Raw genomic sequence first — 18,209 nt, 5'->3', positions numbered from 1 at the left:
ACACTTAAAGGTTAATTGCAAAATAGGTGGGAATTCTTCCCTTTATTTTGGGGTGTGTGGGAAGTTACTTCTCTTGCACTGTCTGCCCAGCATGAATGTACAGTTGCTATTTTGTAGGTACAAAAAACCCTAGTCACACTTATAACTTCAGCTGACTGAAAAGGTGATCTGTATGAGCATCTTCCTTAGACCCAACAGTTTATGGGGGATTTGTGATTAGCTTCAGGTGTGACTATCCCAGAACCTTTCTGCACCATAAAGAACGCACCATGTTAGAAGATGGCAATTGATGGCAGAAACACTTTGCTCTTGAGAAGGATAGCTACTGATAACCAGTGATTTTAAGTGTCCTTTACTGGATATATCTACTTATTTACAAATTGCCTTTTTGTGAACTTCGCTTGTAATGTAAAGTTTGTCTGACTTCAGAGTATTAAAAAAAAAAAAAAAAGTTCTCTTTTTTTCTCTTTTTTTTTTTTTTCTTTCCTCATTCCCTTGGCATCTTGCTTTAATATTCAGCATTTGGTAAGCATAATCTTTTGCAAATAGTGGGAATTAACTAAAAAAGATTGATTGGTACAGATGAGTAAAATAGCAAATGAAGTCTCTGATTGTACGAATCTTACTGTTTGGTCTGATTTGCAGCACCTGTTCTTGAAACTCGTATTTGATATTTTAGCTGAGAATTTCTGATGTTTTATTTGGACTGCCTAATAGGGTGTTAAATTCTAGACTCCTTTAGTACAGATCTCTGCAGTAATTCAGAGAATACTTAATTTGGATTTTAAAGTGGTTTGAGAAAATAGCATGCATAATCTACATGTTAGTTTATGATGTATATGGTCCAATACCATCATACTATCTCTGTAGAGCAGATGAATTCAGTTGAAAAACATGTTTTAAAGTGTTGCTTTCCTCTTAATTTGCTCTAAATTCAGTGATGAGCATCAGAAGCATGCACATTTATCCCCTGAAATGTCAAAAGGCATTATCTTGTCATACTTCAATACTAACAACATAGTTTTGCTTCTTATTTATTCCTTCTATTCCCTGGTCATACTGTTCTAAAAAGCAGTACCCCTTGGAGAGTGCACAGCTGCTTGAGGGGGATTAAATTCTGCAGTACCTTTGAGGACATGAGCCACAGCAGTTGCCTTCAATTAATGCCTGTTTGGCAACTTGGCTTGCCTTAGAGCTAGCCTTTTACGTTCGGTAACGTTAGTGTAGTGTAACTTCCCACTGCCCATTTTGTTCTGCTGACCACTTTCTACAGGAACAGAAGTAGTTCTCCTCTTGAAACTTTCAAAAAATGACTGTTACTGAAATTTGGCTGTAAGAATGTGTTTCAACAGTATTTTTGGTGTTCTACACAGAATAAAGAGAGGGACAAGAAAGATCTATACTAAGTTTTACTCCCTCACTGTATTTCTGTTTCTTAGATGAGCCTGAGTAGGTTGTGGTTTTGGTTTGGTTTTGGTTTTTTTTGTGAAACATGCCTTGAGCACTTGTTGGAGAACTGCAGTTGTGATTTAGTTGACTAGTTTGATTGAAGGTCACTTTTACCTGACCTTGTGTCTTTAGTAAAAGTGCAGCAGCATGGTCTTAATTCTCACTGTTGTTCATCTCCAGAGACTTTATAAAATTTTTTTTCTTGCTTTCTCAGTCTGTTTACAGCTAAGAAAAGAGATATTGGGGAAAGTAAGTAACAGGTAGATCTCTTAAGTGAGTTCTTCCCAAACTTCAATTTGGAGTCTGAGATACACACACAGTTTGGGGTCAGGTACTCTCTTTTTTACTGATGAGAAAGGACCAACACTTTCTTGGAGGACAACATCCTCCCCAGCAAAGTCCAGCTAGCTGCTGTTGTAAGTGGGATGCAGACTCGAGGGTTAATGACCTGCACCATGGAGTGTCTCATACCCTTCTCTGCTCTCTGGGCAGTCAGCAATGTGCCTTTGAAGCAGAACACTAAATGTGCACTTAGGCAGCTAGGCAGCAGCAGGAACTGTCTTTTAGACAAGGTCAGGAGTTTCTTGGCACTGTGCACTTTCAGAACATTTGATTTGTCTTTTTTAAGAAAGACTTCAACTTATTTTTCTCTCCAAACAATTCTTGATAAAACTTTCATCAGAGAGACTTTTTAGGTGTAGAGTAAAACTGCTAGTCAAACTGGGTTGAGAGATACAGAACAGTAGGACATCCTTATAGCACATAATTATTCACACTGTTATTTTGACTGATTAAAAATACTTTGTCAAATAATTGGAAAGCAATAGAGTAGACGTAATCTATTGTACTTCAGAATGCTGCCTAAATGTTTCTTCTCCATCATGGAGCACATTATTCATTAATATGTTTTCTAGTGGAAAGAAGCTTTCTTTAGTCTTAAAAGAATAAAGGATAAAATACCAAGGCATGACTGTTCCGATACCCTGTTCTCGGGTTCAGTTTTTTCCTATTTTCAGGGTTTATTTCTCCAAGAAGTAGTGATCAGCATCAGTGTAGATGATCAAAGCTTCCTTCCTTCTCTGAAGACAGTAATGATTATAACTCTTTTCTGAACAGAATCGTATTGATGCATTTTCTGATTTTTCACATTTTTTACATTATACATAGTATTTTATTCCTGAATTTGTTGATTTTTTTTTTCTTTTTGTAATTAGATTTAGCTCTAAACATGGTGGAAGAAAGTATGCAACCTAATGTGGATAGTATCCCTAGTATGCACATTAGTGGTGCCCTTGGCTTGATGATGAATACTTTCAAACAAGTATCCTTCATGTCAGTCTTGTGATCTTGAGTTCAATTAAAGAAGCTCAGTCATTTTTGTTTCCATCTGATGTGTGAGGTATCTATTTTTAACTCTGTCTTCTGGGAAAACAATCAGATTTAGTAGGGTTTTTTTGCTTTTTTTTTTCCTGAAGAAGGGTTTCTTAACAAAAGCCGTGCACTTGCATTTGAATGTGTATCTCTATATTAGCAGGTAAGCAAAGGTATCCAGTTTTCCTGAGCAACAAAATACATGATTACAGGTCTAATGATAGTTTAAGAGATGTTTTCACATGTGCTGAAATCAAGGACTTGAAGCAGATGAACTTAATTATCTTTGTGAATATTCACAATCACATTATGTGCTTTAAATGTCACATTTGGAAATAGTGCCTCATTGCTAGTTAATTAACAATAATTACTCAAGGTAGTACTTATGTTTCTGGAATTTCTCTTACCTACTGTGAAAAATGTACTTTGCTTGTAAAGGTTTGGCAGTATAAAACCCAGTTTCTCCTTAACTTTCATATATAAATTGTGCTGTTGCTTAGGCCCTCTGTACTTTTTACCTCTAGCATTGCTGCATGGAGAATCAGTTATTCCATTCCATTTGCTCTGCTACACCTGGGCAGCGTTTTTAACATCTTAACCATGCTAGATATAATATTTTTTTCTTTTTAAAAGAAATAAGCAGTTATATTTTTTAGCAGAATGGGAGAAGCAGTAGCAAATTAGGCTGGCAGTGTATATCCATCATGAGGTGTTACAAAGGTGTGTTGACATCTTCAGCTAAAGAAATACGGCTTATGATAATACCAGAAGGGTTTTTCCAGTCATAGCACCTATGCTCAATGTATTTTTCTCTCTGTAAGGCTGGTTTTTCTTGGCAAAGCTTATACAACCCAAGACAGCTTACACTGCAACAAAAAATAACCCCTCTTAGATCCTAGAAAATCCTTCCTATGTTCTAGTTTCCAGCTTCCCTCTTCCATCTTTCTTTGCTTTTCATGTAGAAACTTAATTGCAATGTCAAAGGATTCTTTCCAAGTTTTTTCCTTTAAAAAAATATCTTTCTTCTGCAATCATATCCTCCTTGTTTGCAGCAGCACGCTTTACATGTGCGTGTGTGTATATATATTAAAATATATATAGTTATATATATAAAGAGCTTTAACAGAAAACTTCTATTACAATTACTAAAAGAAAGTAAATTATCAATTACTTGTACATACAAACTGGATATTCTCTTTGCTTGCACACTTCATTCACCTGTGTGAATGGGGTGTCCATTGAAATCCTGGCAATAACATGTAACCTGTATTTCATAATCATCATTTTCTGTAGAGTACATTCAATGCTTTACAATAAAGTTTTATATTTGTGACAGCACTTGCAACATACTAAACAGATGTTTGAATTCTCAGACGTCAATTTAAAGCTAATTCAGAGAACAGCAAGAAAAGCTGCTAAATTTTAGAAACAGTCATGAAGATTAATTAAACTAATTACCTGTGCTTTGTGCAGTGGGAGTGGAGATAACTGCAGGTACATGAAGGCATGACCAAGGAAGTGATGAATATTGTTTGAAATGGTGAAAGTGTTTTAGTGATGGCAACACAGATGGAGAAGAAGCTGAGTGATAGAAAGCTGAAATCGTAGCATGACTCTGTGGAAGGGTCTTCAACATGTTGTGTGAAAATAGTGTTGGAAGTACTAAGCACTTCACTGGGAAAACTTCCCAATAATAATTTTTCAGTTGTAGAATGGCTTGGAGAAAAGGAGTTTCACAATTAACAGGTTTTAATTTTAAGTATTTGGAGAAAATCGTAGACTCACTCTAACTGAACGGTAGTGTTCCGAATGTCAAAAAGTTTTCACCCATATGTCTGCTATGTCAAATGAGTTGAAACAAAGTAACGCTTATTGCTTTTTTTCCCTGCCATTATATGTGGGGGACTCTTTCTTTGTAAGGACTGATGATAAATATGCTTTTGGGTATCAAAGTACAGAGCCTGACTTATCAAAAAACTTGATATGCAGCTGCTGACATTATAATTGTTTATTTTAGAAACTGTTCATTTTTATGTGCTTAAATAGGAAAATATGCTCAAAACCAGTCACTAATCTCTTTAAACTTTTGCTAATATGCAGAAGCCTGTAATGCTGCTAGAATTTTCAAGGAACCCAAAATATTTACATTAACTTTTTATTCTTAAATTACTCATTCTGTAGTTCTACAATGACAGTGAAGTAAATGCGACGAAATACTTCTAGCAGTGAAGTAAGACTTTCTCTAGGTGTGTTGTACTGCAGTCAGAAATGCTGAAGCAAATTCTACCTGATGTGTTGTTATATTGCTTAACTGTTTATGCTGCGGTAGCGCCAAGGGGTTGAGCACTCTGGGACCTATGGTGGAAGTTTGGGTTTATATGCATGCTTCAGCGTTGCACTGTGTAAAGCAATCAAACCACCTTGTGTAAAGCAATCAAACCAGCTTGGGCGGACACTAGAAGCTGCGGAGCAGGGTGGTGTGATGCTCTCCCAAGCTAGACAGGTATTCCTCTGGGATGGGTTTAACAGTGGGATGTCTTATGGTACCACTGCACTGATGTGATGATCGAGTAGGTTTGCACTATGTGAATGTAATCAGAGGCAGCCCCTACTGATAGAATAATTATGCATTACTGCTTGCTAAAATGAAGTATGTTCATCAGGCTTTAGAAAAAAAGTGTGTGGGAGGGGCAGTGGCGTGTAATTTTACAAGTTATCGAAATAACCACATTTACTTATGTAATTAAAAATAACTTCATTGGGTCCTGTGCAAATGCCAGGTGATGCTTGTGTCGGTATGTTCATATATGCTTCTCGATAACTTTTGTCATTAATTCATAGTTTCGTGTCAACATTCAAATAGGAGAAAGCTAGCTTTTAACCTGGTTCTAGGTTTTTCCATGTTGTGTTATTATTTCCTTTTCCAGCTGCAAAGGTATGCTCGTATGCCAGCTGTAAAATGAAAGTTAGCATTAGTGTCTCCTTAATGTGACAAAACTGCAACAATTATGCAAGCTTGTTACTTAACTGCTAATCTATTACTATAGGATAATATAGTAGATATTCTTTAAGTTGTACAATTCTGAGTATTTATAGATGCTTTCAACCCACACTTTTACAGCCGGACTTGTCACTTGAGCTGTACTCTTAGTTTAAATTAAAAGAAAATAGTTACATCTGGAAAATGGCTTTGAAACATTTGGACTACACTAATAATAAGCCCTCTTTATGGTACAGCTTCCTGTATCTTAAATTGCTGTCAATTTTCTCACTATGTGATATCCAGGTAAAGTAAATACACAGTTTTTAGATGCTTGTCAGCTTGTAAGAAAAAAAGTATCCTGGTTTTCTCTTTAAATTAATATTGAGGCTGTGTATAATGTTGTTGAATCTATTAATAAACAGCCCTCTGATATATTAATTAAGAAAATGCTATTTACCACAGTCTTTTGTAGAGTGTGAAAGAAAGAGCTAGCTGTTCTTTCAAGGTTATTTTTTGAATCTTAAAATTTGATGCAAACTGTTCTGCTTTGTATTGATGAGAAATATAGTCAAAAATCTGTTGTTCAACTTCAGGTTGGCTGTATCACTGTACTACAGTATAGGAATGTAAGCAAATGTAGAAAAGCCTCTGCTGGTTAGATGTACATTAGGTTTGCAAATTACTTGCCAATGCCCTTTGGGATAAAGGCTTTCATGAAATCATTGTCAATAACTTACTGTTGGGTTGACTTATGTGATAGGTTGTTCTTGAAGATTTTGCATGAGAGATATTAAATATTATAAAGTACAGAAACTCTGTGGGGCAATCTAAATGATGTTATAGAAACCAAACTGTATTACAAAGAAGAGTATTAAACATATTTGCAGTCTTCTGTTATCTGTCATATGAATGCCAAGCCCTTGTCTGTCTAATGGGTTGCATAGATATGCAAAGGAGAAATAACAAAAGCTAATCAGTTTTGTTTTATGTAAAGCTGTTAATATGTAGATACTTGAGTTCCCTCAAAAAAAAAAAAAAGTGAGTATTCTAATGATGCATCTTCATGTTGTGTAAATCGCTTGGAGAAGAGGAGCTGCTGTAATCACTTGACTTGAAAAGTGAATATACTTGAAAATAGGATGGCGCAGTTGATGTACATCTGCGCTAAAATTACTGTGAATTACTCAAGTCTCAGTTAACCTGTGACAGTTGGAGTAATGCTGGTGGGGGCTTTACCAACTGGGAAAACAAACCAAAACTGTATCCCTCTAGTGTAGGAAAACATGGATGTGAAAGCAGGAATTAGTGCAATGGCCCCAGCATGCTGGAGATAAATGTGTCAGTCAGTGAAATATTTTTGTCTGTAATGTGCAGTTACAGTAAGCTTCTCGGCATGCTCACCAGCCCTGCAGCTGTGCAGTGCCCCACCAGTGAGCCAAGGAGCAGTCGTGGTGATGGCTGCACCGAGTAAAGAAAACTTGAGTTGTGGTGTGTATTTGGAGGGAAACTGGAAAAAAAAAAAAATGGGCAAGTTGTTTTACAACTGGCTTTTTTCCTAGATAGCCACTGCAGAACAGGATTGTCTCTACTACATTTAAATCTCAGGAATATGCTGAGGGAATACTTGTTGTGTGCACTGCTGCACACGTTAAAGAAAACCAAGGCGCTGTGGAAGATGGCCATCCCCATCTGTGGTGCAGGCTGTTTTCTCTGAGTCAGCAGATGGGAGGCACTGATGAATATCCTGGGAGCCAAATGGGAATCTTTGAGAAATCCTGAGATCTTTGGGGCATCTGCCTCCTACACTTCAAGTACTAGAGACACTCCTTGTGAGTGGCCAGGAAATGCAAACGTTCATAATGTAATAATCGCTTGTATCTTACAATGTTATTAATTCTGTGATTCTCTTCAGCTTCTGGGATGTAACAGTATTTTTCAGACTTCATTCTGGATCAAATGTACCTTCAGCCATCCAGTGGAGACCCACCTGAGCAGGAGGAATTCCTGTGGCAGAGAGATTTGGACCTTGTGCTGATCTCCCTAAGAGGAATCATCAGTAAGGATTACGGAAAGCAGCTTTGTGCTTGGGGTTGTTTGGAGGCTATTTAATTTATATACATAGTACATATTTAAATACACGCTCTCAATTACATGCAACAATTCAATGTGTATGTTGGAAGGTGTAGTATTCACAACATACGTAGCAGCTTGTTCCAGGGGAAGCAGGAGACCAAACCTTGTGCCCAGAGACCTTTGTTGGATGATAAACTTCCTGTATGTTTTCCCCAGTGCTTAGAGACACATAAAAATCATCATAGCTCAGTAATGGTACAAACAATTGTTATAAGTCAGTTATAGTGATTTCCACAAGAGGAATAGGAAAGATTGTCAGTGTAGGTGACCCTGGTATAACTTGAACAAGTGAGGTTCCTATATTGTACATCCATCCTGATAAATAATATCTTAAGGAGAAAAATCTTGAAAAGACACCAACCAAAGTTTATCCCTGGAGCCTTCAGGCTAAGTGTCTTCTTCAGAGCAGTTTTAAAATATCCAGGATAATTTTAAATAGCTATCAAAATAAATTACCTTTTTTGGTGCTCTCTTGTTGTCCTGGCTAAACAGACTCAGTAATCAAACTGCTCATTACGTTGCTGGCAGAGCCATGTCAGAATAACTGCTAGATTACCCTTGTAAATGCACCTGTAATAACCCAAACTTTCTGTAGGGCTGATGAATTCCAATTTTGAGGGAAACAATCTTTCTGGTGGAAAGTGAAGCAAAGGTTAGAGAATCTCTGGACTGAAAAGAGAAGCTATCTTCAGTGCCTAAAGCTGAATAATCACTATGCATTTAATCAATGTAAAAGGAATTTTGCAATATTATTCCAGACCCAAATGCTTATCAGGTGGTCATAAATTGTTTGTAACTGCATACTTATGCTGTATATTTATGAACTTGCTAATTGCTTAATCAGAAATTAATGGTGGTGTTAATATTCCCTCAGAAGGGTAAATTATAATAGATGCTATAACATTGAGAGTTTAAAATCCAAATTTTCAAACTCAATCTTAAGTTTAAAGTTTATTAACCTCCCACCCTTAACTTCTGTTGGCTTTATTGACTCATGTAAGTTCCAACACATCTAGAAATTGGACTGCTGGCACCTTAATTCTTATGTAGGCAAGCAGGTTTTTAAACTTTAAAACTGCAAATAAAAAGCCAAAATGAGGATGATGTAGTTATTGTGAATTAGAATACCTTTTTGGTGAGAATTGCATTCCTCTTTAAAATGATGGTATGACTTGTAATGAAGTAACTTTACTGTTGAAGTTAAACATTATAATGGCCTTTTAATGGCATCTTAATGGACTCTCTGAGGACTTACACTGAAATAATTTTACCTTCTTGTAATTGCACTTCATAATGGACTGTAGCAGCACAATTTAAGTTCTTCTTAATATTTTCATTGGTTTGTTAAATATAACAAACCCTTCAAGTTACCATTCTGTCAAATGAAGCATTATTTTTTTTTATTGTTGTATTAGGTGTATGTTCTATACCTAAATATTGTCTGTCTCAGCAGTAATAAGGCAGTAACCAATTTTTGTAAAATTTAGTCTGCATTGTGTAATAACAATAACATGTATATTGAATTGATTTGACATCCGAGAGGAGAATTTCTCAGGATATGCTCTATTTCTTGTGTATGTGTGACTCAGAAGCTAGGTGTCATGAAGTAAGCTATTACATATCTAGTGCTTATGTTATTCTGTGGAAATAGTCTGAAAGAAAATGCCTCTTCAGCTTTTTTATTTTTGTGAAGCCTAGTTGTTGAATGGAAATAGTTCACTATAAATCTGGTATGACTTCAGCTCAACAGGCACAGCCACAGATATACCATAATAAAAAGAAAATTTTACAGTGAGTTGCTGTGTCACGGAAGCACTCGGATAGAACTGCTATTGAATAACTTTGGAATTTTTAACTGTGTTTTCATGTAAATGACCTGGCAGTCAAGATTTCACCCTGAGCTTATTCATACTTTGCCAGTTTTATTTCAGTTCTCACCACAGAGATGTTAATTTTAGGTAAACATCCTTTATAAACAAACTAATTCTAATCTGTAGCTTCAGTTTATAATGGCAGTGGAGCCTATTTCTGAATAATTATGTAATACTCTGGCATTTATTTACTTTAATTGAGCATTTTAATATGTTATTACTATTCTGATATTTCATGTAGCAATGTCCACGCATGTGTTACTTGTCAATGTTTAGCAATATTTCATCTGGACACGAAACGTGTGTGTGTTTACGTGCTATCACTGGAAGTGAAGGCCTCCCTCTGAGAGAGTTGTGAAATGCTGGAGGATTGAGCTTGTTTGTCCAGGAATGCATGTAATTAACAGGGGAAGAATATCGAAACCCACCAAACTGTGAAATAATGCCCTGTCCCAGCTAACCATCTTGTCTATCTTTCTGTAATTCCAGACATGAATAATGTTCAAGAAATAGGAGTTTACTAGTGTCCCTGTTTTCTTTACTTTTTCCATTTCCAGATGAAGGGGATGGAAAAAACGTTATTTGCAGATGAGTCACATGTCCTGAGAAAAATATAGGATGCTGGGTAAAACTTTAGCTTTTGGTGCAATGGCAATATATAATCCTTTAATAGAAACAACTATCAAATGTTTATATTGGTCTTTTTCAGTCTCTTACCATTATCTTTTTTTTGTGTGTGTGTAATTTACATCTTTCTTAAGAGTTTTCTTTGCCAGTTTTGACTTGAAAGGCTCTTGTGAAGGCTACATTAATTATTCATATTGGCAAAACCCCCAAGTTTGTATATTTTAAAATTATTTATGTTTTCAGTTTTGATTGGCTGATTAGATTTTCCTTGTGCTACAAGTTAGCTTTTGAAGTATGGAATCGTTAGGTGTATTTCTAAGAGTAGATGGCCAGCAAACAAGTTTAGGTTAAGTCTAGTAGCACTCATTAAAGCTTTACCAAGAATGTTCCTTTATTGTATAGAATCAGATGGATAGCTCTTGCCGTAGTGGTGTGGGGTTGTTTTTTTTCTTTTTACAGAATTGTATTTTACTTCTCTTGTGCTTTGCCAGCTGAAAATGTCAATCTTGTATCTTAGTATATTACTGTTTTCTTAAAATAATTTTATAGAATGCTGACATCTCAAAGTACACTTTTTATTAGGTATTTGTTTTCCTGTTAATGGCAAAACCACCCAAATGAAGCTTAATTACGGAGCTTTCCTTGGGGAGAGGGCTTCTGAGTTTCTGTGCAAGGGAAGATTACAATAAAACACACCAAATAATTGAAATGTATTTCATAGGCATGCTTAGTATATTAGTGCTGCCTCCTGAAGGTAAATGTAGTGCTTGTACTTAACTCAGTCTTTGTTGGATTGTTGACATGTTTGCAAATCAGTTTTCATACCACTGACTAGTTTCTAGTAGTACTGCCAACTTGGTTAGCAGTGTGCTGCTAGTATTATAACTTAAAAAGCTTCTGCCTGGATAAAGCCCCCTACAAAGTAAGAGCTGTCTTCAGATCTAATGTCCTGCTCTGTTTTTTTTTTTTTGTAAAAGAGAAGATTTTCCACCTCATGGGTTTGATAAATATACTTGAAACCTTTAATACTAGAATTTTTTTTGGGGGGGAGGGGGAAAAAAAGAGACCTTATGCTGGCTGTCTCAGCTAACTGAATTTATTTTGTTTTGCTACTTTCCATCCTCCTTGTTTCTACACTAGTGAGGAAATTCTAGTAATAAACTATCCAAATACAAACTCCTATTCATATATTAAAGCAATAATAAATTTGGCTCTTTTTTATCAGTTAGTAGACCTATGCTTTGGATTAGTAAGATAATTGTGTTTTGAGTTATGTCTGCTGCAAAAAGAAAGCTAGAGGAAATCTGCAAGTGCTTGCTCAAATGACAGCGTTGTTATGTACTTCTTACACTGTGTCTAGATTAGGAAGATGGATGTCATTTAAAATATGTTCCCTAGCACACTTTTAAACATTGCTAGAGCAAGTGTTCAACACATCTGAAAATGTGTTAGCTTTATCTAGCTTTACAGAATCCTGCTGAAAACCCTTTTTTGGGACAGTTGGTTTACCAATTAAGCTGGTATGCCCCAAATGTCATCAACCACTGTCTATATAACAATCTGAACATCTATTTACATCTTTCATAATGGTATGAAAATAATTTTATTAACACTTACAGGTCATATGCTAAGCTAGACCTTAGCTCATAGTTTTCCCTGGATCTTAGCTCTTAGTTTTACACAGCTTAATTACGTGTTTAGGCAAAAAAGTGTAAAGACAGTGATCCATTTTTTAATTCTTTCAACAAATTTGACCTTCTACTAAAACTATCATATTTACCTCACTATTTTAAGAAGACACAAAGTAAAACAACAGTGAAACATCCTAAATCTTCCTGTAGTTACTCCATGAATTTATACATATTAACTACATGCCCATTCAAGTTCATATTTTTTTTCAATCACACAGTGGCTGGAGAGGCTTAGGCACACCTGCCAATTCTAATTATTGGCTATTGTGTTTCAGAGCTCCTTGTTGCTTTTTTTCCTGCCTTTCTCTTGCCCCAGTTCTATAAACAAAAGAATGATTTAGCTTTTTATGTGAGTGTTGTCTTATCCTTACTGCTGTTGGTTAGAGATACCCAAGGGGCACTTTTAACTCTTGCAATCCTGCCCAAAGCTGTATCTCATCCAAGTGGGGAATCTGAATAAGCAGCAGCAAATATATTTTTGTAATTTTTCCATGGGACTGCTTCTGCCTTCTGCCTCATCAACTTTTGAAAAACCTTTTAAACTACAGTTCTGAGTCTGCTTTGCAACCTAGAAAAGACATGATTTTCTGTAGATAGTGTGGGGCTTCCTTTTTTACTGTATTTATTAGAAATTACAATAATTCAACACTGATCAGATAAGAAAAGTTGTATGGTTGTGGGAGGAATACAATTCTCTTGAATCTGTGCCTGTTAGCAGGTATGATGTTCAAATTTCATAGACAAATTCAGGAATTAAGGGAGGAAAAAAAAAAAGGTAAAAAGTTGTGTTTTTTTTATTTTTTCTCCTTGAGACACACCAGGAAGCTATGTTATTCTAAAAAGGGAAAGAAGAGGGTCACATCTGTTCAGCTTCACAAGTCTGTGAAGCGACCTGAGCATGCTTTGGAAAGGAGTAGCATGTGTTCTAGTCAAAGCACAGTAATTCTTCATGCTTCCCATAACTCAGCACTATCTTGCATCTTCCTTGAACAGGGCTGCTTCTTAAATGCTATCTTTGTATTTAGATTAGTCAAATGCCATCCTTGTATTTAGTTGAAGTTGGAGGCAATTTCTTGCTGTCATTCATGTAGTAGGAGCCATTGACAGAGGAAGTTGGTAATTGCAGAGTGGCATAACTTGGCTAACTTGAGGGGGGAGAGTTCTGTTAAATTAGAATGGATGTTATGTTGAAATTAACTTGAATCGATCCATTAAAAATTTTTAATTTTGTTATGCATGCTCCAGAAATTAATTTCTTGTTTAGCATTCTTGATTGGCCCTGCTGTAGTTCCTTTATGCATGCAAATTCAAAATGCGTACAACTTAATTCCTGATACGTGCTTCCAATCTCTAATTTATCACAATTGAGTCATTGTTCTTGGGTTCATTGTGCAATTAGTGACTGTCTGAATAGATGCACCTTTCTAACAGTAAAGCTGCTATGTTTTATTTTCTGCAGTCCAATTTGCTTGCAGGCAAGCGTGTTGTAGATGGTCGTACAATGACAATGGAAGAGATGTGCTCAACTCCTGGTTTATCAGTCTTCATACGCTTGATAAGTTCTCATGTTACAGTTACTCTGCTTATGTTGCTGTGACTTTTTTTTTTTCTTTTTTTTTTCTCCTAGGAATGAATGCCTAGTTTGGATGGTCAGTAAGAGAAAAGCCTTTATTTTGGTGTCCTATGAGCTGGCCGATAGCATATCAGACCCCTGTGGCTGCTATTTACTCGAGTATCAAGTGCTCACCCTCTCCTGCTTTCTGTTATGACTTACCAACAGAGTTTTTATTATCTTCAACATGAAGTGCTTTATTTTCAGAGGCTGTTTTCCTGAAAGCTCTCAGTCAGAAAATAGGATCTGGAAACATATAATCTATAACCGGTCTCATCTGTTACTTTGTTTAGTTGCTTACCTGACTTGTGAGCTTTTGATCTTGAGGGTGGGGAGGTCTGGTTAATGTTACCTAAAATGTTGGTTGTAGCGTTTTCACAACATTTGTAAGCTATACAAGAAAGAAAGCAACTTCTAAAGCCTTGATTTCCAAATATTATGAAGAATGTGAAAGAGCAATTGGATTATAACATGCCTTGGAGAAAGTAAAAAAGAAAATTGCTTTTGTAAATAAATCTCTAGTGCAATTCTGTCACTTGGCTGTTTGTATCTGCCACTTTGGCCCCATATATATATATGGCAGATAACTGTGTAATCACCATACTTTCTATAACATGAATGGACATTAAATGAAAGCAATTGATGTAAAAGGAATGGAAAGGCACTGCTATAAATAATGAAGTACAGAGAGTAAGAACTAGTAGTGAAATATGAACCAACCTGACACATTAAAGCCAATGTTAATAGAATTGGGAAAAATGCAATTAAATTTTTCATGATACCTTAATGCCAGAAAAGTGTTGAAGAAAATCTTGGCAATAACTGGGCAACTTCAAAGCTTGGAGGCTTAGCTATTTATTTCTTTCAAATACTGGAGAATTCATTAGTTTATAACTGTAGATGTAAGGGGTGGGGGAAATACAGTAATATTTCGTAGTAACATTTTCGTAGTAATGGTTGCATATGTCATTGTTTTGGGAATGCTTTATTAGCGAAAAGGATGGACGGGTACTATTTATAATGTAAAACATTGCTTGAACGTGTGGCACCAAGCAGTATTTTCAGAGCAGCAGGCTGAAATGTGTGCTTTAACTCTTTAGCTCAGCAATTAAAATGACACCTGACATCACAAGATAAAAGAGCAACTTCAGTTTTAATGAGAATTTAGTATTTCATCTAGAGATAATACTAAGTTTCTGTAAGAGCTGAGTTTTGAAGTCAAGCAACAACACAAAATGGTTGGTAAAACTTGGTAAAAATAATTGAATATAAATGCATGATAGCACCTAGTCCTATAATACTTGATACGCATGTTTAAGTGGCTATTGAGGAATATTACATATAAGGAATATTATATATCTCAGCCTGTGTATTTTTTAATGAACTGTTTCCCCTGCCTGAGTAATTTATTATGTGCTAAATATGTATGTCCTTATTCCATGTGAATCTATAAGTTTTATTTTATGAACCTCTATTTTAAAAGTACTTATTACCAGATATGCTTAAAGTTCAGCAGCCTTTAGTGTTTAAAATACAGTTTTCTAAATGGGTCTAAGACACTTAATTTCTTAAAACCACTTATTTTGATATCAAAGCTGTAATTGTCACAACCGTGACTTTTTAAACTATAGTGTTGTGGCCTTCACCTTCAGCCTAAGACTGATCTTGGATACAACCCTTTTTCTGAGTTCATATGTAGATGCCAGTCAGAAGAATAAGTTTGGGGTCCTTTTTTGGTGGTGTCTGTAATTCATATTCCTTTTTGGCAAAGAAGGCATGATCAATAACTTCACTCACTTGGAACAGAAGTTTTCAGTGGCCCTGATTCCTAGGGGACTTTCTTGTCTCCTGCTTTGTACCGGGCCCTGAAAAAAAATTCTTTTGAGTCTGAAGTCCAGTGGTGAAGGCTAAATGCAAGATCCTGCATGTGGGTTGGGATGATCCCAAGGGCAAAGGCAGCCTGGATGGAGAACGGATTGAGAGCAGCCCTAAGGAGAAAGGCTTGGGGGGTGTTGGTGGATGAGAAGCTCAACGTGGCCTGGCAATGTGCATTTGCAACCCAGAGAGCTAGTCATATTCTGGGCTGCATCAAAAGAAGCGTGGCCAACAGGTCAAGGGAGGTGATTCTCCCCCTCTGCTCTGCTCTTGTGAGACCCCACCTGGAGTACTGTCTTCAGCTCTGGGGCCCCTAATGGAAGAAGGACATGGACCTCTTGGAGCAGGTGCAGAGGAGGCAGCAAAGATGCTCAGAGGGCTGGAGCACCTCTCCTATTAAGACAGGCTGAGGGAGCTGGGGTTGTTCAGCCTGGAGAAGAGAAGGCTCCGGGGAAACCTTATAGCAACCTTCCAGTACCTAAAGGGGGCCTGCAAGAAAGCTGGAGAGGGACATTTTCCCCTGACCCCAGCCTCCTGCGATGGCCGTTGTCCCACTGAAGGGGTGTGGAAAGACCAAGTGTAACACCCGGTGAAAACAGGTGAAGCTGGGGGGGGGGAGAAATGCTGGGCTGAAGCAAGGCCTGGGGAGGGAAGGTGCTCCCAAGTGCTCATTTAACTCTTGATCTTTTTTCCTCAATATCTGAATCTGTAATTAAAAGCTTATGTTAATTGGCAATAAATCAGGTGAATTTCTTTGATGAAGGCTGCCTGGCCCGTGTGGCTGTGATTCCAGAAGGTATTGCCACATGCTGTTACCTTACCAAAAAAAGCTGATGGCAAGTGTGACGGTGGGGAGGAATGTGGTATTCAGTAACTTGTCCCTTGTGCGTGATCCGTGGTCTCATCCACGGGAGTCGATCATTTTTTCTGTTTCACATAATGGAGGAAAAAAATGCAGCTTTAGGGGTGCATGTTTTTCGCTTAGCTTTTTTATAATCAAGTGAGGACTTGGAAGTGGCTTTTGAACTGGCTTTACTTCATCCTTCTTGTGAAAATTGAGTTTTCATGCTTAATCGCTAAAACATGACAAAAATATCTGAAGCATGTACCACCTGCTTTTCCTTTCATCTTGATTTCATTCATTCACTAGCTTCCTCATATTAAAAGCCCTTCAAGACACAATTAACCCTTTTTTAATACTGTGAAGCTTGAAATGGTCATTACAACTCATTAAAGCAAAGAAACTTACTTTAAAAAGCAGTTTAATATTCCCGATTTCTTTTTTTGTGGTTAGGGTAGAATACTTAGGGTATGGCCATCGTGGTTCCCGTCTTAACTGACTATTCAAGTTATTAATGATAATTGGTTGCATTGTGTTGCAGAACTGTGCTCCATGCTAGAAGATGCTTTGATGAAATAATTTTCTGTAATGGAATGTTGTCTTCTAAGTATGGACTACATAATAATGATATTGTCAGTGAGTCCTTTTTATCCAGTAAGAAGAAAACATAATTGAAGATAAAAATATGTTATCACAAATCTTGCTTTTTTCCTCCCTTGGACGTTCTCCTGTATTGTGAATTGTGCTTTGGCCACAAGAAAGCAAATATCTACTTATGTTTTACGATTTACCAAGTTGTTTTTGTCTTTAACATCCTTTAAAATGAGCGAAAATGCAGTCAATTTTATCTTGGTACTAACTTCAGTGTTCTTGTGTAGCTATACGTGAAGGCTGAATTTGATCTCGCTTGAAAGAGTAATTTTTTTTGTATTCTGTTAATTGCATAGTCTATTCCCAGCATACATAACAATCTTAGAATTGAGAAATTGATTAGAATAGATGAAATTCAGAATAGGCAGTGTTGTTTTAATCCTGCAGGTTTTTGCAGAATGAAAATCACTAATTGCAAAGAGAAGTACCATGAAGAAAAATGGTGACTTTAAAGCAATAAACTGCCTTGGGTTTACTGAAACTGCAATAAAGCTATTGTGAAGCACTGTCAAAGTGTTGATTTATTTGTACTACTAATATCAGAAGTAATAAAATCTAGGATTTACTGATATGGTTATAGCGTTTGTTATCCATTTTTTTAGACAACTCAACAGGTATTATATTGTATCAGACAATCATAAGATATTTTATAATCTAGCTTCTACAGAAGCAGAATATTCATAGGGAAAATAGTTTTGATATTTAGCCTTCTCACAAAGTGAATAGACTGAATCTTTATATGGGTCAGTTGTTGCTGAACTTCTAATTTTATCTTAAAACTGGCAAAAAAAGCATCATGAAAAGGGTATGCTTTTGATTATTGTGAACTACATTTGGTAACTGAAATTGTAATTCAGAATAATTCTATTTTCTAAAATATATTATTTGGAAATTGCCTTTCTCTTCAAAAATTCTTTTTAAAATATGAGCAGGACTATTTATGTTCTGAAAAGATTAGTTGTTGTATACTTAAAAAAAAAAAAGGATAACTAGTAGAGTAGGATTTATAGGATTTTCAGAAGTGCTCAGCATCAACCTAATTCTGTCCAGAAGAAACTGAAAAATGAGAGGACTGGGACCAGTCCTTAGAAATCTTCATGTAGCT

At 36.3% G+C, this 18,209-nt stretch overlaps 1 protein-coding gene across 1 annotated transcript in view; it reads left to right on the top strand.

Annotated features, from left to right (window-relative positions):
• The window catches only part of WDR25 (WD repeat domain 25), a 64,597-nt gene that overhangs the window by 14,385 nt on the left and 32,003 nt on the right, over positions 1-18,209 (top strand). The gene's annotated exons all lie outside the window — the stretch shown is intronic.

The sequence above is a fragment of the Falco naumanni genome, chromosome 7 (genome assembly GCF_017639655.2).
Source record: "Falco naumanni isolate bFalNau1 chromosome 7, bFalNau1.pat, whole genome shotgun sequence".
NCBI lineage: Eukaryota > Metazoa > Chordata > Aves > Falconiformes > Falconidae > Falco > Falco naumanni.
The sequence above is the reverse complement of the archived record's forward strand: the minus strand, read 5'-3'. Positions and strand labels throughout refer to the sequence as shown.